The sequence below is a fragment of the Perca flavescens genome, chromosome 1 (assembly GCF_004354835.1).
Source record: "Perca flavescens isolate YP-PL-M2 chromosome 1, PFLA_1.0, whole genome shotgun sequence".
NCBI classification, from domain to species: domain Eukaryota; kingdom Metazoa; phylum Chordata; class Actinopteri; order Perciformes; family Percidae; genus Perca; species Perca flavescens.
This window is the reverse complement of record NC_041331.1, coordinates 3,791,497-3,815,578: the sequence shown is the minus strand read 5'-3', so window position 1 is coordinate 3,815,578 and position 24,082 is coordinate 3,791,497. Positions and strand designations below refer to the sequence as shown.

The 24,082-nt window shown below is 38.5% G+C and overlaps 1 protein-coding gene across 1 annotated transcript in view; it reads right to left on the bottom strand.

The window, feature by feature from the left end:
• The window catches only part of si:ch211-186j3.6 (neural-cadherin), a 256,960-nt gene extending 250,842 nt beyond the window's left edge, over positions 1–6,118 (bottom strand). The window contains exon 1 of the mRNA XM_028580890.1: positions 6,046–6,118. The gene's annotated coding sequence lies outside the window, so the exon portion shown is untranslated. The remainder of the gene's footprint in view (positions 1–6,045) is intronic.
• Positions 6,119–24,082: the final 17,964 nt, after the last annotated feature.

Sequence of the window (24,082 nt, the reverse complement as noted above, 5' to 3'; positions counted from 1 at the left end):
TGTTAAAGGGCATGCACAACCCTAAACAGACTTGCTTCTCCCTCTCTCTTTCATCTATCTACCTCTTTCTCACACACAAATACTGTTCACACACAATTTGTTAAGATGTTAGTTGTTTAATTTAATCTAATGAGTTATAATATATTTAAATATTTGTCATTGAAATGAAATTAAACGCCAAGTTCAGTAGTTTAGTGTCACTTACAAGCATCACGTCAGGTGGTGTAACTGGTTTGTGTCAAATGGGGTAACTAGTATTTTTCTTAAAAAAATGATAATGTGCAGGTAAATTTATGTTTTATAAAATGTAATACTCTACTCCACTGTAAAAACACAATTCTAAGACCTTTTACACAATTTGTCCAAGATTATTTAGAAAACAAATGTTTCCAGCACGTCTACCACTTGATATTGCAATAACAAATATAATTTAAATTTAGAAGTAATCCTAATCAAATCTCTTTTTGGCTGAAATTTGGAAATAGGTAATAGTTATATTTGTATGCGTGCACTCACAAACAATGTAGTGGATGAAATATTAAATATTAATCATTCCTTTGTGGTTACACCACTTGACATTTTAGGTCCATTTGGTCCTACCTTTGTTAAAAAAATTGTGAAAATCTTATTTCAAATGAAATAAAATGTACAATAACAAAATATACATTTTAACGAAACTCAAGGATGCCTTCAAAAAATCTTTTTCAAAGTTTTTTAATTTTTTCATCTGCCCAACCCTTATTTGACACTGACCCAGAGAGAGAGAGAGAGAGAGAGAGAGCGAGAGAGAGAGAGAGAGAGAAGAAAGCCTCATGGAGTGATGAAGGAACAGCAAAGAAGGCCGGTTAATTAAATGTCCTCTGTGAGGATTACAAAGGGCTATTTGGCCCTCACTGGTAACTGTTCCATCCATAATCTGTTTAAATGGAAAGCTGCCGCCGTCTTAGTGACTTTTCATATTTTTACACGGAAAAGCCAATTAAACCAAGGGACGGATGGAGAAAGAGAGAGAGAGAGAGAGAGAGAGAGAGAGAGAGAGAGAGAGAGAGAGAGAGAGAAAAAAGAAAATCAAGCTTTAGTTCTTACACTAATTGCAAATGATACAAATGGTTTGCCAATAATTTCACTGCTTATTCTTCCAGCACAGCTAATCATAATTGAAAATCCTCACACTGCCAATATTGTGCTCAAACAAATACACACACACACACACACACACACACACACACACACACACACAAATTGGCATGTACACATAGGGACCCAACACATTCACAGAAATGCAACAGCCAATTCAAAAAGCGATGGTAAGGCTTGGCAATATCAAGAGAAATCTATACCACCATTAATTGTCACACGTACATCAGTAACAATAAATGAACTACACCAATCAATAATATATTAGCAATGGATCAGACTTGTTATTTAATAAAAGAAAGGTATCACCCGACTCTGTGGTTCCCCTCTGCTATACGGAGCATTTTAGCACTTAGCCCTGATAAATCCAATGCACAGTGGGTCAGCAATCTTAGGCACGAGTGCCACCATTGACACGCGGCAACTCAACCAAAACTAGCAAAAGTTTGCAAGAGAGTTTTTGGAAATGTTCCAATACGCATGCCAAATGATCTCTTTCACAGCCATTTGCAGGAGCACAGCATGTTATTTACAGTACCGTTGAAAAAAACATATTATACATATTAAAAAGGTTGCCGACCCGTTAGCATGTGAACAAATTGAAGCATTAGGAGTTTATTGGCGAACAAAATGGGGATAAAAGAAAATTATTAGAATATTAGACTCATGTTGAGTGGACAGGAACACAGCTCCAAATGAATGCTCAACAACAACTGAAACGTGAAAATATTAGGTCGTCGTCACGGATTGTTGTGCTGCTCACAAGTGGCCGTTAAACATTCAAAACGAGCAAACCAAAAACAATCAAATGCAGGTTTAGGGGCCCTTTTAGGCATTCGCTAAAATACAATTAATATATACATGTCACATCTCTTGCGATTTTCACAATTAACAATATTATACATAGTGTTTTGAATAATCATTTTTCGTCACATTACATCTTCGGGGTGTCTCGAGGGGAACAGTCAGAAGCAGGCGCTTATGTAACAGATAGCTGTGTCTGAAACATGTCCTGGTCAAATTATATGACATGGGTGTGTTTCAGGTGACTGAAGAGATTTGGATTCACAGAAGCATATGCCCACGTGACATATATTGATTCTTTTCTCAGTACAAGCTCATCTTCATATCCACATTTAGCCAACTTGTCAAACATACTGACAGGACTCAAATAAGGTCGGTTAGAGATTCAAAATGGCTTTTTCAAGACAATTTCCGTTGATTGCACAGAGCTAGTATTAGCCTTCCAAAGCCAGTAATTGGTAAATCCCTTCATGAGATTACTCTGCTTACCATGTGGATCTAAGACTGTCTTACCAACTGTGATACCAGCTATTGTTAACAACCTCCACTCTGTTGCTCCAGTTAGAAGGCATTAGTCATGCAACCCCAGGTGAAGCAAACCTTACAGCACAAGAGGAAGACAATGTGTCCCCTATTTAACAATCCACTAATTACTGAATCCTTAAATTAACTAAGAACAGTCCAATTCAGGTCATCATGCGTGCGTGCGTGTGCGTGTGTGTGTGTGTGTGTGTGTGTGTGTGTGTGTGTGTGTGTGTGTGTGTGCATACATGTGAAATCAATTTACAGTTCAGCTGAGGTAATCTCTATGATCTCTGGCTTTACTAAGTCCTATTAAGGTGTGCTGGGATTCAGTAGGACTTACAACCGTCTGTCTCCTGTCTCTGTTACACATTGCCTGACCATTCAGTTCATAGCAAAGATTAAAAATGGGAAAGTCAATGCAGCATTTATTTAGTTAACGTTTAAAAAGCAGCAGCAGCAGCAGCAGTTCACACTGTGCCGAGTACTCAGAGGGAGGCTGGCTGACGCAGATGCTGTTAGTCTCAAACAGGGAGCTCACGCCTCACATTATCCCAGTCATTTTCCTAAGAGCGAAATGTCAACTGACAGGGAAAGTCTTAACCCTAGCCCCGAACAAAAGGGGTTGGTTTTCTAACCCCAAACTAGAGTTTTCTACCTTTGCTTTCTTGTTTATCTAGGTCCTGAACAGTGATTTAGCCTATGTTGCCTGTAGGGCTGTACTCGACTAAAGAAATTCTTAGTCGAGTAACACTTATACAATTTTGTCGACTAATCGATTAGTTGATTTAATTGACAGAGCTCTGCGCTTTGAGAGGTGGTTAAGACTAGAAAAGCACAATATAAATGTAGTTAATTAACCATCTGTAAAACTGAGTTTCTCCACAATTAATCCTGCAAAAGCACCACTTTAAATCTTGTGTTTACCATAAATGTGCTCATAAGTTTCTTAGAAATGAGTAATTAAGCATGAATAAGCATAAAAAATGACTAATCGACTAAAGAAATCTTAGTCTACTAAGACCAAAACGACCGATTAGTCGACTAATCGACTAAGAAGTGGCAGCCCTAGTTGTCTGAAGTATTTTTAACCAGAGACAAGTACCCAAACTAACACATTTCTGAAAACAAAACCTGTGCTATTATTTGCCATTGAGCCATTTGAGCTGAATGGCTTTGGCTAATCAATACAGTAAATTTAAATAAAAAATAATCAAAGAAATCTGATGCTGATAGTTAAAAAAAATAAATAAATTGGACTTTATTACCATGAACCTGAGATGAGAGTACAACTCCACTACAAAAGATTCCCACCGACTATATACTATACAAAGCATGCAGTACTCTTAATGCAGAGCTGTTCAGCTTTTAAATAGAGCTGAAACAATTTTTCAATCAGTCAACTTGGAAAATTATTCTACAACTATTTTGACTATGCCAACATTTTCTCTCGTTGAACTCTGTTTGACGATTTTTTTTCACTTATGTCACATGTGTCAAACTCAAGGCCTGTGGGCAATATCCAGGATCTTGCTAATTTTGATCCAGCCCCTATATACATTTAGGTTCACAATACATTTTGGCCCACCTACTTTTTTTTCACTTTTCACAACGTTTTTTTCCAACATTTTTGACGCTTTTGGCATTTTTTTAGAAATTTTTTTGCCGACCAAACTGAAAGTGAGAAGGCTATGTGAGACATGCAATAATTCAGTCAAAGATATTTGACTTTTCCCATGACATAAAAGCAATAAACTATGTCTGGCCCTTGATCTGATTTTCTTTCTAGTGTGGCCCTTAAGGAAATTGAGTTTGACACCCCTGACTTATGTGATAGTTTAAGTTTAAGGAATTTAAAAGCGGTGGGCTTGGGCAAATAGTGACAGGCATTTTTCACTGTTTTCTGCCATGTAGGCCAAAAGATTAATGGATTAATTGAAACAGAAATAATAGTCAGATGAATCAATTATGAAAATAAAGTAGTTAGTTGTAGCCCTACTTTCAAACACGCTTCAATTCTTTAAACAAATTCAATATTAAGCCTTACTTTAAGAAGAAACTGAAAAATAACTAAAACCATTGGATATGACCCAATATCAACAGATAATCCAATTTTAGGGACTCAAGATCAAGCACAAAAAAAATGACATCCCTAGTGTTCTGAGCATGATATATTTAATGTGATCTTTTTAATGGTTGAGTTTTAACTTTTGTTAATACACACCACAGTGCAAAATAAAGAAAATGTAATGAATGATTGAATCATGGCAGCGTCTCAACTGCTGTCACCAACTTACTCTATTGTATCCCTTTAAGATACACAATAATAAAGTCAGTGTAATCAGTTGTCATGGCCCTAAGCTACATCATTTATATCTCAAGTACACAAGGTTTTAATAGAATTGAATTATGTTGAAGGAGGAATTGCAGTGTTTGCAGTGCATTTCTAATGTATTTTATTTATTTTGAATGTCTACATTTGTGTATGTCTGTTGGTTGATGTTTTTATACAAACCATTACAGGTTTCTACCACACCCTCACATCACCTTTATTTTTGTATTTCTTTAATGTATTTTCTTTTTTTAAGTTCTGTGAAACAAATTAACTAAACTATTGGCATGTTTCTTATGCCAGCGAGATGCCTGGATCTTAAATGTTTGGGTTTTTTTTCCATATAAGCTTGCAAACAACTTCAGTCACAGTAGTTTAACACTGTGGATTTATTAAATTCTATATATTAAAAAACAAAATAAAATAAAATAAATTCTTGGAGCGGCCTCTAGCTAACCCAGTAAGAGCGTTCGCCCCAGGTTAGCTGAGTCCTGCAGCGGCGCAAGGTTCGATGTCAGTTAGCCTATCGCTACCTGCTGCCCTTTGCTGCGTGTCATCCCCCATTTCTCTCCCCTTTTCATAGCTATCCACTTTCAAAATAAAAGGGAAAAGCCCCAAAAAATAATCTTTAAAAAAAATAAATCTTGCCATAGAGCAAAGTTAGACAAAGCCTGACTATGCCGTGCCTTGTGTATTGATGCATGCTGTAATGTTACTGTAGCTAAGTTGTTTTCAGCATGTCTGACTTCACGTCAGTAACGTTACTTTTCAATAATTTATTTATTAAAACATTATACCTGGCCATATTCTCTTTATGTCAGGTTAGACGGACACGTACGCAAATCTAATATGAATAGGCCTACAACGAATTAGGCGCAACACTCTGCTAGCCTGCAAGCAACAAACCCATTAGCTAGGTAAAGTTTGACTATTAAACAGCTACAGTCAACGACGGCATGATAAAGCATCGCGGCGGCAGACAACACAACACAAAAACCGGTAGGCTACGTACCTGTAGCCGGCGGGTCCTCCTTGCTAGAAAACGTTAGCTAGCTGGTCGACGTTCCATTTACCCTCCCTTTCTTATGTGATAGAAGTTCACAACTTCTTGGTCCAAATGTTCCTCCCATGGTTTTTCCCCCTTTTTCCGTTTGAGCGCCACTTTTCTTTCTTTCTTTCTTTCTTTCTTTCTTTCTTTTTTTTGCATAAAAGGCTGCGACATTTTTTACACTAACGTTAATTACACGCACCTGCTGGTCTGGACCATAGACTGTATACGCGACTCCCTTCTCGGGGTGTGTTCGATTTCAGTAACCATGCGTCCTCACCGGGTTAAATCAACGATCTAGCCTAACGTGCAACCTATGGCCACAACTTGGACATGCTTTACTTTCTTTTAATGTGGAACAAAAAGGTGATTTACAGTTTCACATCTAGCTGAGGAGAGGAAATGCAACTGTTCAGCAACACAAGGAGCTCATATTTTGGCTTTTTTTCCCCTTCATATTCTTAGCTAAATATAAGTATCTACTACCTACTGTACTGGATTAATCATGTTTCATCATACAGCCTAAAAAAATCTGATAGCTGTTAAAACAAAAAGCTAGTTCCCTTTGACTGTAATTTGCCACTGCAAGTAAACACAAACAAACCTTTGGCTCAAACAAAGATTGTGTCTTCAAACACACAATAGGTCCATAAAATGTCAGAAAATAGTGAACAATGCTTGATGTAGGCTATTTTCCCATATGGAGATGTAATAAAATACTTTTCTGGACCAACAATCCAAAACTCAAATATCTTCAGTTTGTATTTGTTTCGTTTTTATTCTGTCAAATCAAACCATAAAATCCCCACATCTGTGAAGCTGGAGTTATCGCAAGTTTGGCATTTTTTTTCCTGAAAAATAAACAATGCAAAATAGGTGCTTTCTGTTTATTGAATAATAGACTCACCATTGCAGATCTAGTGTGTCGAATGACAATTTCATATTTTTTCTCTGAATTACAAAAACTGGGGAAATCACAATGTTGCATGGACCTCTGATAACCACCATCACAGAGGTAATAACCCATCCAGCCATCTTTGTGGTTCACATTGTGCAGCTGTAACCTTTTTGAACAGGAATAGGGTGGACGAGCTGGATGTTATTTCCACATTCTCTCTTTCTTTGGTTCACCTGTCAAGTTCTCTATCCTAATTATACAAAATGGGAGTTAATTGTTTCATCTCTCATCTGCCCTCCGTTCCAGCGGTTGCAGAAGGCAAGTAGAGGGGGCTGCGAATCTCAGAGATAATGAGAGATAAAACCATGAGGGATCTGGCAACCCGCTTGTTCGGCTCACTGGGAATGGCAGTTTCAAGCCAGCGTGCTCTATGAAAATATGAACTCCAGTCCAAAACCTTAAGGCTGGCTTAGTTCCGTCTATGAGAAAAATAAATGAAATGAGAGAGCAAAGGGAAGAAAAAAGAATATGAAAGAGAAAACGGGGAGGGAAAGCGAGTAGAAAGATAAGAAAGAGAGCCAAGGATGTGAGTTTATATGTGTGGGCATATTAAAGCTGCCATTACGCTGACTTTCCCTGGGCCGTCTCTATGTTTCCAGTAACGTATTGGGGACGGTGAAACACACACACACACACAACTGAGAGGGGAAAAAAAGAAATATAATAAAGAATACAATGTTAATTCATTTTCAAGTTATTAAAAAAATCTATATTTATGTTGCGGTGAGGCCTTAATAAGATAAATGTTTGACTGTGTGCGTTGGCTGGAGTGAAGTACGCCACAAATAGATACCTCTGGTTGTTAAATAAGGGGCGGGTGGGGGTGCACATTGGAGAGAAACGCCACGACTCCTCCCTGCACTCTTCCGCAGCACCATAATGCCAACAAACAGCACAGCATGAAAGCGGCTAAACGGATTATTAACCGGATTATTAACGAGCAGGCGTGAGAGGATTAGCCGTGTTGCTTTGAAGTCAATCCGAGGAAGGAGAAATTGACTTGGAACGCACTACTCTCATTCTCTTCTTCACTTTTTCTATGCACTTTCTACCCTTTTTTCTATATATTTTTTTGAATAAATGAAAGAGAGAGGAAAAAAAAAAAAAAACTCAGTCACTTCCAAATGTGTTTTCTATTAAGCTAACCCACGCTTTGGCAGTAGAATTAAATGTGTGTGAACTGTATAGACAAACCATCTCACCTACCCAGTATTCATTTTCAGAATTACTTAAGCACATTTTGTATCTTAATTAAATTTCTCTCAATTGTGCCACTTCAATCAGAAGGTAAGACTATTCAAATCAAGAAACTATCATTGAACATCAAGGACAGTTCAGAGTGAATAACATCATCATTCATTAATTAAACATTCAGATGTCCAACACATGAAGTCCTTTGTACTATGGTATAAACATCTACACCACTGGGAGTTGTTGGTTTTGAAAGCTTTATTTTCTTTTTCCTAGGAGCTTAAAGGCCCAGTGTGTAACGTTTGTAGTTGTTCATTATCAAAATCTGTATTGCCCTACAAACTTGTCCTTTTTCATGAATATTGACCACCACCATCAATTTCAAGTATTCCTATTAGCTTGGAATTTTACATTTGCTCCATAATGATGCGCTATCTTGAAATACGTTAGCCGGTTAGGGACATACAGGACATACTGCTCCGCCTTTCGCGTTTTCGACTCAAAGCTGCTGCTAATGGGTATCGTTGCTTTCCGGCCGCGGCAAGTTTGAAGAAGGAAACACGGAGGACCACACGTATTCAAAATCCAAATTTCAGGAACAGGAGTCTTCTTCTTCGCCCAGAAAAAGGAAAACGGATATTGAAAAGAGCAAGAGACCGTAAAAAGAGTGAACATTGGAGCTGCTTTGGAGGCCCACACCAAATCCCAACAAGTTAATTATCCTCTGGACCGCTGCAGTCTCCTTTTCTTTCTCTCTCCTTTCCGTCGGGTGGCGCGTGTACCCGCTCGTGGTGTCCGCGCCACTCTCCGACATGAACTCGTGGATGTATTAAGAGAACACATGAACTCCAACAATGACGGCTGACAGACGGCCTTTTGTACACCTTCCCTTTTGGTGTAGATGACAGCAATGTGTCTTTCTACATCAGTGAAACACACATTTCAGTATAACTGTAAACGTGTATTCTTTATATCCATCCATCCTTCATCCATCTTCGTCCGCTTATCCATGGTCGGGTCGCGGAGGCAGCAGCTCCAGCAGGGGAACCCCAAACTTCCCTTTCCCGAGCCACAGTAGTGTTTTCATTATAATGGAATATAATAAACTTAAGAGTTTTCTTAGGGATCATTTCTTTGGCAAAAAGTTGTTAAAATGAAAACTATTGTTTTATCATTGACTGATAAAACTGTGGATTATCATAATATATATATCGATGATGTTCCACTTCCGGGATTGTTCAGGTACAGCTGGAAATTTCTTACCGGATGTACATCCCCTTCCTCTTTCTTTGTGTTGGCGTTCTAAACTCCGGTGGATTCATGAGGACTATGGTTAACTGCTCTTCAGATCTCTGAACTAAAAATCCAGACAGCTAGCTGGACTATCTGTCCAATCTGAGTTTTCTCAAACTCACAAACTCTGCTCCCCCGCTTAAAAACGCTGTGTTTTGATGACCCACCCATCCACCCCGACCTCCACCCTCTTCACACTCTTAAACAGTGGCAGTCAATGTGGCGCATACAGGAATAAATACGTGGAATACCAATTACAGTGTATTACCTTTTGAATATACCAATGGTTCATCAGAACCAGAGCATGAGATCTGTTGCACTAAAATCTTGCCCAGAGCATTGCTTTTGATTTTAGTTTGCATCGCCAGCTGTAAGTCATGACTGGTTTTCAAGACGGAACACGAGTGTCTTTATAATCTAGCTTTTCAATAAACTTTCTGTACACTTACAAAGTTCTCAATGCTTCGGTTACCATTTAGGGACCCTCATTATGCTACCGTTGAAGTTTGGTGATATTTTGAGCCTTTTTAGTGGTATAAATAGCAATTTGTTTGTACTTTCCCTGTGCTCCGAATACTAGCATTGCAAGCTAATCAGCGGTCCGCGCTAGCTTCTGTCAAACACATTCGATTAGCATGAAAACATGTCCCAGAGAACGTTCGAGTGGGTACAAATCTGTTAATAACCCCTAGGTTCATTTTGCGCCGGAATTGTCCTTTAAGTAAGTGACCATGCCACATTTAGAGCACTTATATTTTCTACAATCATCCCACTGATGAGTTATGCAGTCACAAGTAGTTCTTACTCATTATCCCATCTCTGTTTTCTTAGGGTATATGAGGTATATGAGAATGTAATCCTCCCTAAGCAGCATTTTTTTTTTTTTTTTTTTTTTTTTTTTTTTTACAGCAGAGCCATGTTAATTAGATTCATCATTAGTATTTATAAATTTTTTTACAAAGAGCTGTTCTCATTACCCCGATATTGACGCTAATCAGCACTCTGATGTTCCTGAGTGTGCCTTTGCTGTGTGCGCTCCGGCAACAACCTCCAGTGTTTGTAGGTCATCCTAATCACCCCCCACTCTGACGCTCCGGGGGCCCTGTGTTGACCATATCTGTCTGACGGTAGCACATCACCCAGGTTGCAAAAGGTATACGAGGTTACCCGGGTCACTGCTTGCCATGCCACATTTCACTGAACTTTAAAATAACATCACGGCATGAGAAAAACATCTCACCCAGCCACACATAACCCTGTGGTCTACAGACAAACAAACACACCAAATACTTGAGAACACTTTACTTTAATTGGTCCTCATTAATTATCAGTGCAAGATCATTTGTTATAATTGAAGCGAGATGTAACAAACAAAAAGTTCAGGGAATATTTTATGACGCACCTGCATAGTTAATCCAATTACATTGAAATGAATGTAAATGTTTGTCTGATTATATTATACAAAGTTTATCTGGGCTTCTAATGACTTTATAATCAGTTTGCAGTGCAGGTTATAAACATAATGCGGTTTACTTGAAATAATAGACATTGTGCAACACAAAATAAACTGTTTAACCCCTTTAGGGTACTTTTTTAACGATCTAAGCGCACAGTGTGAAGCGCATGGTGCAGGTGTGTTTAGGGCGTGTCCAAATCCACTTTTGCTAGTTTGACGGCGGAAAAAAGGGTCCGTGCACCGGGCGCATGGTTCAAAAGGGTTGTACTGAGTGACTACATTAATTCATAGGTGTGTTTTGGGCGTAACATGCAATAAACCAATCAGAGTGTCATCTCCCATTCCCTTTAAAAGACAGGCGCATTTGGACCTTGGTGCGTTGCTATTATGGATTTTCTATTAGGATTTGCACTGTAATATTTTTATTTGTAATCTTCTGCATGTGTGTGTGCTGCTGCGCTTCCCTGTGTGTGTGTGTGTGTGTGTGTGTAAAAAAGCATAGTGTGCGCGTGCTGTGCACGAGCCTAGGAGCATTTTACTAATTTGCTGTTAAAATAACAATGAAATGACTTTAGACCAGGTTTTTGTTGGTCAATGGCGCGATCACTTCCCACTGCCTCAAGATAGCAATACGCCAAGAATTCACCTGAACACACCTCCCTGTAAGACCAGCACGCCCATAGGCGCAAAGATGGGTGCAGGTGCTTTTGCTATTTAAACAACGTGGGCACTGGACAGGAAATTGACAACTGCGTCGGTCTTAAACTAGCAAAGACACTTGCGTTGGGCTTTGCGCTGCGCTGCACGCCAGATAGGGCCCTTAGACTCAATATCCATTACAATGCACATCAAATTTGACATTAGCTAAGTAGCTAAGTCACTTCTGTTTAACCAATAACTGTTAGGTTTTGACACAGGCCAGCATGGCAGACGGACAAAACAAGAAATGAAGTTAAACACATTTTCACCTTTGGGTAGAGACTAGTTGAAAACATGTTAACTGATATCACCATGAAACGTTACAACTTTCCCCAATTGATAACTTACATTTCAGACAATACTATTTTGTATTACATGTTTGCTGAAATTTTATTCTGAAGTTTTATCTTATTAAATATGTGCTAATGTGCGTACATTCCCAGAACAGCAATTTGAACATTGGATAAAGCCAGGTTCAAAGCTCTTGTTTCATTTTGTTGACAGATTAGAATCCAAGGTTTTTACAGAGGGAATTTTGGATATCTAATTTTTTATCACTCCATATTAGAAAATAAAAGAACGTTTGTATTTCAAATAAAATTCAAATCCAAATCCAGCTCCAAATATATACAAATATCTAAATCCAAATCCAGCTCCAAATCTAGCAAATTCAGAATATAGATAGGAATATTGGTGTGTGAAAGTGCTAGTGATGTGGAAATTACTGTCTCAGAGTATGAGAAAAAAAACGGCCTTTGAAGTAAATATTTAGTACATTTTGCAAGACACTTCAGGTGCATAGCATGAAAAATTATTTAACTAATAGATATTACTATGAAACGTCCCCAGTTTATTACTTACTTTAAGACAACTGTTTTTAGTGTAATGATAACTTTTCAATGTTTTCTTTCCACTAGTCTGTAAAGAAGACATCCAAAATCTCAAAATTGCATAAAAAACAAACAATGGGCCTCATTCACCAACCGTTCTTACGAAGAAATGTGTTCTTAAACCCCACTTATGCACTTTTTACAAAGATTCTGGCATTCACTAATGTTTTCTTATCTTGGATTTGTTCTTTATTAAGAACAAAATCTACCAACACTCAAGAGCACTCTTACGCACATTTGAGTGATGACAGTTTACTCCAAATAACTGGTTACTGCATTTTATTTAATTCTACAGTCATTTACAATGATAGTATTTACTGTAATGTATTTCTGATCATTTGTTGAAAAAAAAAAAATCATTATGCAAAGAAACACAAACACTGCAATTTACATCAGCAATTAAACTGGTTAAATCCTGCGTTATTTGGTGATTGATTGCTATTTATAGGGACAAATGCAGTGGTGGAATGTAATGAAGTACAAATACTTCGTTACTGTACTTAAGTACATTTTTCATGTATCTGTACTTTACTTAAGTAAAATCGATAGTGTATACTTTTGACTTTTAATTTGTGACATTTTGCTGCAATTATCTTTACTTTCTACTCCACTACATTTCTACAACGTTCCGTTACATCTTCTGATCACTTTTCCCCCTGCCAAAACGTCTTCCTGACCGTCACAAGAATTGTCTCACCAGTGAAGTTTGGTTGCCATAGATATATAGGGCACCGCCGATCTTTCATCAGCTTTCAAGCCGGCTCCGGTGCTCCAGAGCCCGGGCGCAGAATTTGCCGGGCGTTTTCTTATGCTAATTTGTAACAACTTTCAATTACGAAGACGTGGGATTCATCAATCCTAAGAACACAGGTGCGAACAATTCTGCTGTTTAAGAACACGTCACAAATCCGACGTAGACCTTTCTTAGGGACTTTCTTAAGAACAAATTTAAGAGAAAACTTAGGAAGATATTGGTGAATGAGGCCCAATGTTTTTGCCTGTTGTGTCAATCTGAACATTGGATAAAGCCAGGTTCAAAGCTCTTGTTTCATTTTGTTGACAGATTAGAATCCAAGGTTTTTACAGAGGGAATTTTGGATATCTAATTTTTTATCACTCCATATTAGAAAATAAAAGAACGTTTGTATTTCAAATAAAATTCAAATCCAAATCCAGCTCCAAATATATACAAATATCTAAATCCAAATCCAGCTCCAAATCTAGCAAATTCAGAATATAGATAGGAATATTGGTGTGTGAAAGTGCTAGTGATGTGGAAATTACTGTCTCAGAGTATGAGAAAAAAAACGGCCTTTGAAGTAAATATTTAGTACATTTTGCAAGACACTTCAGGTGCATAGCATGAAAAATTATTTAACTAATAGATATTACTATGAAACGTCCCCAGTTTATTACTTACTTTAAGACAACTGTTTTTAGTGTAATGATAACTTTTCAATGTTTTCTTTCCACTAGTCTGTAAAGAAGACATCCAAAATCTCAAAATTGCATAAAAAACAAACAATGGGCCTCATTCACCAACCGTTCTTACGAAGAAATGTGTTCTTAAACCCCACTTATGCACTTTTTACAAAGATTCTGGCATTCACTAATGTTTTCTTATCTTGGATTTGTTCTTTATTAAGAACAAAATCTACCAACACTCAAGAGCACTCTTACGCACAAAACTTAGGAAGATATTGGTGAATGAGGCCCAATGTTTTTGCCTGTTGTGTCTCAGCTTTAAAGTCCCTCATTTTGTTTTTCTGAATCAGCTTCTTACTGTGAGAGACCGGGTCCTGCATGAACATTAACTGTGCTACCACAGCTAGAACAGTTTTGCTTATTTCACATGAGAGTTTTCTGTATTTGTGATTTTTTTCCTGTGCTCCTCTAACTGGCTTGAATTGGGCAGGGTTCTGTTGAGAAAAAAGTGATGTCACATATTTCTGTGCACCAATTGGGATTTAGTGATTTTTTAATTAAAATGTGATGGCAGTTGGTGGGTTGTTGCTTATGTTGCCAGGCCACTGTCAATCAAATCTGGTCAAACCACAGAAACAGAAGAAGAACAAGAAGAAAATTAGTTTTTTTTTAATTCATTATAAATAATATCTCAGTTGAATGGTCATTTAACAAAGACATGACTTTTCACACACATGTTTTAGTCTCATTTCTACATGGGAGAAATGAGCTGGAAATATTCAGGTATATATATATATATATATATATATATATATATATATATATATATATATATATATATATATATATATATATATATATATAGGTATATAACCACTTTATTTTTACTTTTTATTTAATTCTCCCACAAGCATTTCAGACACTAAGCAACTTCTCTCTACAGTTTATGCATGGCTGAGGCTCAAATTCAATATATCAATGAAGTCTCAGTTTTCAGTGCCTGAAGAAGGTGAATCTTTGTTTACACTCATTAGTCAGCATTGATTTAAGATGGATACATGTGACGTATGATTTCATTGTTCATTGCACAAATGTAACATATAGAGACATTAAAAAGCCTTGTTACTACACTGCATTCTCGAAAATGTGTAGTCCACTGCTGACAGACATTAAAGCACTCGACTATTGTGTCAACCTGGCACATCTGAAAGTGGATAACCAAGACTTAAGTCCACTTCAGCTTAGCTCACCCTGCTGTGATCCAAGATTAGCCACCTTGCAGAGTTAAGACTATTTTAGAATTTAACCCACTTAACCCTAGGCTAACCAGCAGTGAAAAAGGGGGCTTGTTTATCAGCCTTAAGCCACCCAGAAAGAATGTGCTGTGAATTTACAATGTGACTGATGCTGACATGGTAAAGCCCCCTCAAAACATTGTATCCTCTTTTACTGATGCTGACTCCCATCACCAGCATGCTATGATCCAACTCCTGCCTCCAGCTTTGACAACCTCACCAAGGCTCGAGGGATCTATGTCTCCGTTCCCACAGTCTCTTGCTAGAATAGATATGCTGTGTCATAGCATCACCGTCATCACATCGTGACTTTTTTTTACGTTATAAACATCATCTACATCCATGTCAGTGGGTCTCTCCATCTGTATGGTTTGGAGCGATTGCATGTTTGTGTCTCACTCGTCTGCATAGAGTGATGAGAAATGGCAAGTCGTCAGACCGACAATCCGCTGTGGGCGAGGAGTGTCTGTCATTACAGAGGAACCCAGTTGTTCAGTGTGTGTGTGTGTGTGTGTGTGTGTGTATGTATGCGTGCGTGCGCGCGTCTTGCAGGCCAGGGAATGCGTGTTATTGTGAGAGTATATGAGTGTTTGTACATTCAAGTACATGTAAGGACAACAGGGTTTAGTTTTACCCAACAAAGCTCAAGTGTAAACTATAACCACTGGCACAGCTGGCATCCTCCAACACAGTCAGACGCACACACAAAGCAAAGTAATGCAGCTGGGGTACACAAACTTGTTCATCCATATGTATGATTGCAACAACGCAATACACTTAAATACAAAGCCAGCAACCTCCGTGTTGTCTGCCTTGGCGATGCTTTATTCTACTGCTACTTGTGTCAGGTAATTCAATTTATGTACTTACGTATGTACTTATATACTTTTTGGACCCACAGTGGTGTCCATAGATTTTGTATTTGTCGGCCATTTTTGTTGTCTGACTTTTGTCTCTTTTCTGGTTACTTCTGACAAGTATTTTCATCTGAGTAAAATGTAATTAAAGTAACAGTACTTATACTAATAAATAAATACCATACCATTACAAAACAATGACAATATATAGAAAGGTATTAGATTAGGTATTAGACTAGACAGCAGATGCCATATATACAGTATAACAGCACTATCAATTGATTGCAACCCTTATCCATGACGTATTTCGATTTCCTATGTGTCCGTTTGTTAACCTAAAGGCTATAAAGGGCTTAGTTAAAAGTTAAACAGTTAAATACAGAGCAAGAGGATTGGAGCGATCTGGCCCAACCACCCAGCAAGTGCGAGAGACACTGTCGAGGGAGGAGTTGAGCCAACAGGGAAAGTGAGTTACCCTTAGATTTCATCAGGCACGCCCGCGCTGCGTTCCGGCGGTGCCAGGTTTATTTTTGGCAGCCGTGGGGCGTTCAACAGGCCGGGCAGGGAGTGGAACAGCTAGAGCATCCGGTCAAATTTTCAAAATAAAGTCCCTGTGAAGACGCCCGATTGCATATCCCTAATATGCATATATTTTAACAACTAAAACACAGCCACAAATCTTTGATCCGTGTCATTCATAATTGAACTAAATGGAAGAAATCATTTAACTGTGTAGACTTTTTATTTTAATGGTAGACGCCCAATATCCTGGAAAACTGACCAAAACAACGGAATTTGCGAGTCACAGGGAGGCAAAACGCTCCGCTTCTAAGATGCTCCCGGCGTGGTTGGATGCATGGCGGGTGACGGAACAGAACCACGGCGCAGCCGGAACGCGGCACATCCACCCGGTGGAAATTCCTGAGTTAAGCTCACAAGGGGTTCAGCTAAGACCTGCATCCTTTCTTGTTGTTGGCAATCAAGGCATTGAGTTTATGTTGTGGCCTGTTAGTAGCTGGTAGTGTATAGGTATTAAGGTGTCAAGGTATGGTAATTAAACTTAGAACTAAAAACATATACTTCACCTGTGCAGGGACAGTGATACTATCCTGTTCATGTGTAATTCATGCATACTTTAAGAGCAGCAGTGGTCTTTGTTGATGTGCGGGTTTGACCTTGTGCTGTAAGTACAGACAATAGGAGGATGTATCTGTTGTGCTGGCAGGGCTTATTTTGTCATTGATAAATATTCCAACAAGACGAATTTAATTTGCTGGGAATGTAAAAGTTACTATTATGATTAATGTGTTCCTTTGGCACATAATGCAAGACGAGACAATATATCTTATACTGTACAGCTCTAAATTATACACAATGTACCTTGTGTTATTGAATATATATATATATATATATATATATATATATATATATATATATATATATATATATATATATATTACTATACTATTTTTTTTTTTTTTTTTTTTTTTTTTGACAATGGGCCCTGGACATGAAATGCAGTGTTTAATATACCAAGTGTATAATGTTAAGTTCAACAAGAAGTAGGTTATTTCCCAACACAACTTCTGGAGTTTAAAACATAAAAACTGGAAATAACTTTAAAAATGATTTATCTTCGATCCACCCTCACACAGTGAATGAGTGCAGTGTATCCCAGCATGCACTGACAAGCTAACACCCCGCATAGGTTGTCAGTCTATCACCTAGCAATGACACAATCAGAAAAAAGAATCTGGGGGTGTGGAGTTAGAAAGGCGAGAGCTCACCAAACCTCTGCAGCCCTCTCCTTATCTCAGCTTGAGGCTAGCAGCTCGAGGCTACATTAGCTACTGCTAGCATAACACACCTGAATCTGACTGCCGGCAGGCGAGTTGCATTGCGAGCAACCACTGTCCGCTGTGACTCCAACGATGTTACAGGAGTGCGATGCTAAATGCAGTGACCTCCTTGCATGTGCATGGCTGTTTAGAGCCTATACATGTTGCTGAAAAAGTTGATGATTTCATTTTAAGGTGACTTGGCTTGTTAAGCAGTCTGAACACATGTTGCGTATGAAAAAAAAAGCATAAAATACTAAACATTTATGACACAAGCAATACAAAAGAAGCCCTTTATCTGCTTGGAGCCATCACATTAAGCACAGTACATCATAATAACGCAGCCTAATGTTCAGTCAGCACAGTCTTCGAGCTTCTACCTCGTTGAATTTTATATGACACACATTACTTTGTGGAAGTAGGTATAAACAACACAAAGAAAGAGTGTGCTCTGACTGATGTGGCTGTTTCGAGGCTGACATTAAGTACAGACATTAAGACCTTAAATCACAAATTGAGAACTAGCCTCGAAATCACTTAATGACAGTTCTTATTAGCGCCTGCAATAGGAGAAACATCTACAATTCATGCAGGTGTTTTCACTCTGTCAGGGACTTAACGTTGTTATAGCCGACCCCTATCAGCAACCTGAAATTCTCTGTCAAAGAAGACAAATAACCAGCTACAGACCGAGCAGAAAAAAAGGTGGATGTATGGAAAGAGATAATCATAAAAAACAGCATTTAAACTATAGAGCGGAAAGTAAAGGTACAAACACGTATCTTGTTTACTAGATCCAAGGCCACACTGACAAATGATGAAAATGATAAAAAAGAAACAAAAAAGTTGAGTAGCCCAGACTTCTCTCCATCAAAGAGCTTTGGAGTGATCACTGTGACGGCTGCACATCATTTCTATCTGGGCGGTGACACCCGTACTTGACAGAGACGAGAAGGAGGATGGTAACAGAGATTGGCAGATGGAAATCTGCCGACAGAAACATAATACAGGGCCAGTTTGGGACAGATCAGCACTTTCGTTTTGACAATTGCGACGGTGGCTTTCCTCGCTCTAGCCCTTCCAGAGGTACTCTTTGATTTCTTTTAACTTTTTATGGGTCAAGTTCTGCATGATATTCCTGGCCCGATGCCTCTATGAAAAATTCAAACCTAGGACCTTTTGAGAAGATCCTTAGGGCTCCTGCACACTGGCCGCATGGCATGAGCGTGTCAGCTGCGTGGTGTGTCTGTTTTTATTTTGATGTTTGAAAGTCTCTAGGTTTTGACATAAATGCAGATATAAATGTAATTTAAATTTCTTTTCAAATATTGCACTTTACTATTATTTCATTTAAACAATGGGAAAATCCATGTGTAGCATGGCTAGCAGCAGCAGCGCCGCGTCAGACATGTTTCTGGTGTGTAAAGACATAGAAAACGCCACGCAGCCGCCACGCAACTGAAACGCAACAGAAACGCCACGCTCACGCCACGCAGCCAGTGTGAAGGAGCCCTTATTGCCTCGCATATTGTCCTTGGACCAGTACAAGTAACACACACTCATCAGTAGGGGTGTCACGATTCTCCAAATCCTCGATTCGATTACATTTTCGATTTTACGGTCACGGTTTGATTCAATTCTCGGTTTTTACATTTATTTTTTTTAAAGCACAGGCTGCTATGCCATTTATAGACTAGACTTGTATGTAATATAATATCTGACCTTTTTTTGCTATGTACCACACTACATTGTCGAATTTAAAACATTTATTAACAACATAATGTAACAATAACTTTTATCCATAACCTGCCATCTAGTTTCTCTTTTGTAACTGCAGTCTTCTTCACAGAAGATGATATTCAAGTTCACAACAAAACAAACAAAAAACAATAAAACAGCCATGTCCATAGTCTTCTCTGAACAATTAAGTGTTTTAACAAACTATTTCCGAACAGTTGAACATTTACCACACAGATTAACTGAGATGTTAGTCGTGCTGCCAGCGGAAGAATATGGTACACGCACATAGCAGAGCTCGCTGGAATCCAAAATACTTCCACACCGGCGACTTCAGTGAAAGAGGAGGGGGTTCAAGTTCTGTCCATGGGTCTCCTGCATCTGCAGTTGCCATGCTATCTTTTGACTGGCTGTAGCTGAATTAGAGGAGGTTGACTTTTTACCTCCTTCGTGCCGGCAGCACTTTGCTCAAGCTGAGTATGCTCCGTATTCTCCAGCTACTGTTTGTGTAGTAATCTAGCTCATTAGTGCCTCCACTGGAGTGGTGGTAGAATCAATCGGGAAATGGACTACCTCGAGCAGGCTACACGTGTGTTTTTTTCTATGGTTTTTTTCCACTTGGCAAGCCGACCGGACGTGACATGGGGGCGTGGCAGCATCGACGATTCCATTTTTTTATTCAAAATTCAAGATTGTGACTTAATTTTGGTTGATTTTGATTTAAAATCGAAATCGTGACACCCTTACTCATCAGATTAACTCCAGAAGCAGCAGACTTTGTGCCACACAGGTGACAACAAACACTAGCATTGATTTCACCTCCACCAAATTAATAATGACAGAAAGAACTGGTGTGAAAAGAGCATTTCACCTCTTGTGCCTTGTAATCTACTCTCACTCGTCTCTCACTAACCACAGCTCTTTCTCTATTAATGTTACTTGTGATTGTCTCTCTGCAGCTTGTCTCTACCCGGATAACCAATCCTACAGCTGTGCAGTAGGTAGGAGGCTTGGTTTGTGTGTCAGTGTACATGAGTTTTCTAATTCTTTTTAAACACCAGTTTAACCCTTGTGTTTTCCTCGGGTCAAATTTGAAAGTTTTTTTTTTATATCAGAAATATAGGTTTCTTTCAACCAAATTACCAAATGTATGTTCTTCGCAGGTAAAATCAGAAATTTTGCATTTTGGGTGTTATATTCAATTTCATAGCATTTGAAAAAAACAGCATCCTGACTAAACTTGGACATAAACAATCTGTGATCCACTCAACATCCTGTGATCTTAACAATTACTCCAAATAATGAATAGTTTCTGCTTTTTTTTCGAACTAAAAAAGTAGTTATAATGTAATTTACATTAGGTTTATTGACCATGGATAAAATAAAACGAAAAAGAATCAAAAGCATCAAAGAAAGTGACAAAACAGTGGGGTAAAAAAGCGCCTTGAAAATATTAAAAAAGTTTGAACAATAGTTTCATGGTGTTTCACAGTGGGGTGAGGTAAATATATGTTTTACCACGGGATGTGTGCAATACTTTATGTGCAATTTATTCTTGTGACTAGTACAGTTGGTGCTGTATCATTTGTTCATAACTGTATTTATGTGTGCAGCTTTTGAGCCAAAAACTAATTTCCCTAATGGGGACAATAAAGTATATCGTATTTTTATATTCGTATTCGTATCTAGTTTTTTGTGTGAGAACGTATAGCCTCTCTGTGACTGCCTGGAGTGTCTTCTGCTGACTGCTTTTTCCATCACATCTGCCTTTATAAAATTCTCGGTTTTCTGACAGCAGCTCCTCTGTCTTCTGTCTTTTGCTCTTATTGTGATATACCTGTGAGGTGTGTTAGGCCTAGTGACCTAGTTTGTTCTGTGCGTAACGTTGTAACTAGTCCACTTTTTAGCATAATAGCACTGAATATGTTTAGTTTATGAATAGTTTTCTCCCGTTCTGATGTATCAGTGAGACATGTTAAATGATTGTCCTATTTTTGTTGGTTAATTTCATTTACATGCTCCTGCCACCCTAGATGGACCTGTAACAGGCTGTTTGAGGGTTCAGACTTGGTTTCAGGGTTAAGGTAAAAATTTGGTCTAGGTGAACTATTGCAGTCCCACAAGAATAATTGTCTTACTAAGACTTCATCATCAACCGATCCATCTATTTGTCTCTAGACCGGGTTCTAAGGAGCAAAATAAGCTTTTGAGTTGAGTGTTGTGCATATGTGCACATCTAGGTAGGTTGTGTCCCACCTTCCTAAAATAGGTAACAAGTGTGATTTTTATTCTTTGCCATTGTTAACAATAATAATATATTGGCTATGATGCTCTCACAATGATGAATTCACATTCTAGGTTTTGACCCCTATGAATTCACATTAGGCACATTGTTTGACTTAAGCAAAATATTTGTAAAAGATACTTTGACTTAGTGATTATTGTTTATTTTATTGATTGGTTTTGAGGCTGTTGTGAGCTCATAGATTCTGCACATATAATGCCGAGTGTTTACTTATTTTGGAATTACTGGTTTTCCTGAAAAATGAATTGTGCAATACATGCATATTTAAAATTACAGCAAACATGTAAAGGCATGCCTAAATCTGTCCATTGTGTCTTCCAATCATGACAATAGAAGTGGACAGGCGTTGGATCGGAGTGTAATGTGACTTTACCGTAAGGGTTGGGTTAGGTATGTAGTTGGGATCCTGATGGTTAGTGTTTGGAGATAGGGAATGCATTATGACAACCAGGGTCCTCACAAGTGTAGAAGTCCAAATGTCTGTATATATATATATATATATATATGTGTGTATGTGTGTGTGTGTGTGTGTGTCTAGACCAATTGCCCCTGGGCTCCATGGTACATAGGCGGAAAGAGGAAATGCGAGAAAAAAAAGAAAGAAAAAAGAAGCAGAGCAAGAAAAAAACACATTGTTAATAAATACAATGTATAAAAACTGTATTTGATCAGAATCAGGTATTGATATTTCTAAACTTACAAGAACTACTCCAGTTTTCAGCAGTACTCATTAGATAATGATCTATATAAATTATAGACTGTAATAATATTTCTGAAAGCACATAGTTCACACACACACACACACACACACACACACACACACACACACACACACACACACACACACACACACACACACACACACACACACAAACACAGAGTCCCTCACTCGAGTCCCCCAGGAAATGGCCATCACTGTCAATTAGGATGATTCTGCACAGTGGCCAATGTACTTTACCATTACACCCTCTCTCTCTCTCTTGCTTTCTCTTACTCAGTCACTCTCACACACAAAAAGAAAAAAACAACAAGACACACATTAAGAATAGCAAAACCTCATGGGATACTGAGCCACTGACAGCCCATTACAATTCCACTGAGACTGAGGATGGTTTACAGGCACTTTAGGCTCTGGGAGCGCAGAAACAAACACACACACGCACACGCACACACACACACACACACACACACACACACACACACACACACAAACATACACACACACAGTCCACCATCCAATCTACCCAGGGAGATGTGCATCATTTCTGTACAGGATAGTGCAGCGCAAGACAGCGGAGGCACTTTAATATATTTTAAATTCAATTGTAACAATAGTGCAGCCCTGTCAGCTCTGGACACTGCACCAAAGCACTATTTCATGTATTGATACACCCATCATATATAGATCTAAATCACTACACAGCAACACATAACTGATACACAAAATATTACACCAACAGATAGCTGATGTCTGATAGCTCCATCACACCAAAACTGTCTGAAATAATGGTGTCTAATGGTGTCATTTTTAGGAGAAAACTTATATTTCAAAATATTATTAAAGTTTTTGTTTTTCGATTGCTAAACGACAGTGGTCACAACTGGAGTCACTTCGCACTTACTGTTTTTCACAAAGTAATGGAGGTGTAAGCAATGGGAACACCACAGTCATTTATATTTAGTGATAATGTAAGTTCATGGCAAGGGAAGACATCCAATGTGTTGATAAAAAAACTTGTAAAACTTCTGGACTATATCGTACCTTTAGTTTGTAACATTTTCAGTAATTACTACAGACAACATTACTACAGTTGTTTTTCTTTAGGTCAGTCTTTTAATCAATGGGGATCCATTTAAAATATTTCGCCAGGCAAGCTTGAAAAATATTTCTTCCTCTTAAAGTCTGAGGGCCGTTTTACAGTTGCCGTGGCCGAGTTGGTGCGCGCCAATGTGACGTCAAAATGACGTAGATCTCGCTGCCGCACCAGGATTCTGAGTGCGTGACAAAGCGGAAACAGGAAGCACGGACGAGTTTGAGGACAACGTGATGCCAGGACTCTCAGAGTGACTGCAAGTCTCTCTTGTGAACTTACTGGGTTAAGATGAGTTCTTTTATGGTGAATGAAAGGCTTGATCCCACCAAGTAGGTCATCCAATCAAATCAAAGCATTGACGTCAATGCTGTTGCCAGTTCTGCCATGGTTTACCTTTTTCTTCTTCTTCTAGTCTGTAGAAATAGCAAATTCGGTAGCCTTTGTTCATTAGCGCCACCATTCTGCCACTTTGCTGCTAAAT